Consider the following 4,013-nt stretch of genomic DNA (forward strand, 5'->3'; position numbering starts at 1 on the left):
TCTATGTATCCAAATATATAGAAATTTTACCCTCTGGGTTTCAAGAGGAAAAACTTTAATAAGAAATTCACGGCCGGGCGCGGTGGCTCAAGCCTGTAATCCCAGCACTTTGGGAGGCCGAGACGGGCAGATCACGAGGTCAGGAGATCGAGACCATCCTGGCTAATACGGTGAAACCCCGTCTCTACTAAAAAATACAAAAAACTAGCCGGGCGACGAGGCGGGCGCCTGTAGTCCCAGCTACTCGGGAGGCTGAGACAGGAGAATGGCGTGAACCTGGGAGGCGGAGCTTGCAGTGAGCTGAGAGCCGGCCACTGCACTCCAGCCCGGGCGGCAGAGCAAGACTCCGTCTCAAAAAAAAAAAAAAAAAAAAAAAAAAAAGAAATTCACGTTCTTCTCCTAAGAAAGATCTTAGATGTGATGCAACTGTTTGCAGGGACATGAATATCTACAACTTTCTAGAGATTTTCCCATTAGATTATATATTGAAATAAGCAAAAGCTTTGACATTAACGGCTCTGCTGAGTTGTCTCTCTTTTTCAAAATCAGAATAACAGGATTAGATGATCACATAAAACTGCTTGGGGGTGAGTCCCTGATTCTGGTGGGTTCTTCCACTCAGGCTTGGTGAAGCGCTTCCGGGTCTGCACTGGCTGCAGCCCCTGGTGTGATGAGGACACTGAGGCCCAGAGAGGTTAAGTGACTCGGTCAAGATCAAACAGCTAGTAAGTAGTGGAGCCAGGACTCAAACCCAGTCTAGGAACCATGTCCACTTTGTTTCCCTCAGTCCCCTTTGTGGGACTGAGACACTGTGGTTTAATCTGGATCGACCTTGTGTAGAAGAGACAGAGCTGCAGCAGCAGGAACAGCAGCATCAGACCTGGCTCCAAAGCATCGCAGGGAAAGAGAACAACCTGGTTCCTATTGGCAAATCAGCCTCAGAGCACTATGTTGACGAGGAAGAGGAGGATGATGAAGACAATGAGGGTAGTGAAGAGGACTTAGAGGATGATGAGGACATGCAGGACATGAACAAGGTGAATGATACAATGAGTCACCTGATGACGGAGAGATCAATGAGGTGGACATGGAAGGCAACGAACAGGATCAGGACCAGTGGATGATCTAGGTAGACAAGGCAGGGTGCCCTCAGGGAGATTCCAGTCCAGCCCAACCTACGCTGCATCCCAACCCCCAACCACTGCCCACAGAACAAGCTGATGGCCCCAGTGCCTGAAAGTGCCCTTGGGCACCTCCTCAGCTGCTACCAGGATCTGGTCTCCTTGGCCTCTCCGAGGCCATCAGTCTGCACTTGAAATCCACAGAGCCTGAGCCCACTCCACCTTCCTGGCCAGTACCTCACCCCTTAGTTGCCAGGTCTGGTCTCTTTCTAAGTTTCTTTAATAAAGACAAAGGAGTGATTTCCTCCTCACATCTACCCACCCCCCCAAAAAAAACCTACTTGCAACTTGAAAGAAGATCTTAGGAAGAGTATCAGATATTTACCACTAATCAAAATCTGATAAACACCCTGAAATCACAAGAGAATGTCATCTCACAGCAACTTTAATATCTGGTATTTAGTTTTCAATTTTTATTTCCAAGTTGCACTAGATCATTAATTAGTTATGAAGCAATTGAGCCTTATCATAATACCCTAGAAAGAAACAAGTGTAGGAGAATGCAGCACGGACATATCTTTTTAATTTGGTGGTGAAGTATTAATAATGAATAATAATTGACATTAATGGGTACTCATAAAATAGTTATTATTTTAGCATGTTCTGAATAAAACTTATAATGTATTCCATTCGATTATTCTGTATTACTATTCAAGAGCAGCACAAATTATGAAACTGTGTCCTGCATATTTATTTGTTTCTTTTGGCTACTCTTGTCCTCTTAAGAGCTCATTTTTATTGGGACTAAGCTTTTACTCAGCTGTCATAAGCATCCAAAAACCCTTCAAGGGGCAATTCAGAGTGGCTTTAGACAGCTATCTTTAGACTATGATCATGTTTTTCTGCCGAGTTTGTAAAATAATAATTCCCAAATGACAATAATGATTGCAATAGCCCAGCTATTCTATAAGCCACAGAACTGTGATAAAACAAAAACAATGAAATAGTACTTCCTCCAATATGTCAAGCACGAGCTTGCTTTCATTGCCCAGGAAGTCATTTGAACCTTGTTTATGCAACAATAAAAGATTATTGAATCCTGCTTTGCACGTGTATAGCCCGAGTCAAACATCAGTTGGAGCAGTCAGTGCCTGGAATGTCTTCAGTGGAAGGCACCTGAGCCCCCACCTGCTCATGTATCCCCTACCACTGCCTGGCTGGTTTTCTCCCCTAGAGGTGTGATCAGCATCTGCCCGCACGCTTCCCTTGAACACTTCCCAAAGATGTGTCCAGCTGGTTGCTTTCTAAGTTTGAAGGCTTACGAAAGTCCTTAAAAATGGTTCCTAGACTGGACCTTATTCTAGATGTGGCTTGACAGGTATAGAATATCATTGCCTTTCTTTCAGCCAAACAATTCATTCCTGTTAGTGTAGCCTGAAAATGCATTTGTGGGTTTTGCTCACTATGTTATTGTCTTCCAGGGTGTCTGTAATCATCCTTAAATGCAGAGGACCTTTCCTTGTTTTGAAAAACAGTGACATGTTTGTGCACCTAAATCACTCATTATTACTTTGCTTGGTACATGATGAGGGTCAATCATACTGATCTACAAAGCTGGGTCATTTTTTTCCCTTGAGTAAAATTTTCATTGCTTGTTTCTTTCATTAGGGGTATGGAATATCAGGTGTTAAGTTTAGTCAGCCCAGGATTTGATTTCTGGTTTATCTGTTGAGTAGCTAACTATGGGTAATTTACAGGCTTCCCATACTCCTTGCATTTTTTACTTAAAAAATGGATAAGTTAGTTTGTGTCTCAAAGGATTGTTGCAATGAAGAAAATTGATAATGAATGTAAAGTGCTTACCGCAATACCTAGGGCATAATAGTTACATAATAAAAGCTGTAATTGCTTCTTTTTCAATTATTCTGGTAGCTTCCAGAGAAAATCAATTTCTTTATACTCAATCTCTGTTCCTATCCTGTATTTTTCATGTATTTTGTTCTTTTTCTCTGAATCCTTAGAGTATCTTGTTATCCATTTCATTGATTTAGCTTTTTCTTTATGCCAGTTTGGATCTTTTGCTATCCAGTGCAGGCTTTAATTCTGCTTTTGTAATTTTGGTTTCCTTGAAAGCGATATGGCCTGTATTTCTGAGTTTATGTTTTCACCTCTGCTGGTATTTGCATCTCATTCTGTTATGTTTTCCATTTTCACTTGTTCTCTTGTAGAAAGAGAGACTTTCTGCCTCTTTGTCACAGGAGCCTCCCTTCTCGATTCTAGCAGATGTAATTCTTAAACTTTTTTGTTCTAGTTTCTATAGTAAACACTTTTGCTACCAGAAGTTTCCTTTCTTGAGATTTTAAAAGCTCCATGTTCATTTTCTCTTTACTTATTTCTGAACAAGCAATCAATATACCTTTGGTATTTGTCAATAGAATGAAAAAAGGGAGTCCCTTAGGCTTCACTGACCTGCTATGCAAAGGTCTGCACCAGGGATTGACAAACTTTATCTGTAAAGGGCCAGAGAGGAAATATTTTAGGCTTTGCTGTTGTGATTATTCAACTCTGCTGATGGAGCATAAAAGCAACCAAAACATGTAAACGAGTGGGCATGGCTCTATCCAGATAAAACTTTATTTGCAAAAACAAGCAGCAGGCCAGACCTGCTCCCGGTTATAGTTCACTGACTCCTGGTCTTGACTGTCAGTTCCTTCAAGGCAAGGAGCTTTTCTGTTTCGTTCACTTCTGTGTGTGAAGCACCCAGGACAGTTCCTAGCTCATCTCAGACCTCAGTAAATACTGATTGAGCAGCTGAATTATTATGATGAGTAGATGGAAGAGGAAATGTGCACTTCCCCTGGCCCTATTTCATCCATCATCTTGTGTGGATCG

At 41.9% G+C, this 4,013-nt stretch overlaps 1 pseudogene; it reads left to right on the top strand.

The window, feature by feature from the left end:
* The first annotated feature begins 738 nt into the window (after positions 1-738).
* On the top strand, positions 739-1,168 carry LOC117077984 (annotated as a pseudogene).
* Positions 1,169-4,013: the final 2,845 nt, after the last annotated feature.

This window comes from Trachypithecus francoisi, unplaced genomic scaffold (assembly GCF_009764315.1).
Source record: "Trachypithecus francoisi isolate TF-2019V2 unplaced genomic scaffold, Tfra_2.0 Lachesis_group6, whole genome shotgun sequence".
Taxonomy (NCBI): Eukaryota; Metazoa; Chordata; class Mammalia; order Primates; family Cercopithecidae; genus Trachypithecus; species Trachypithecus francoisi.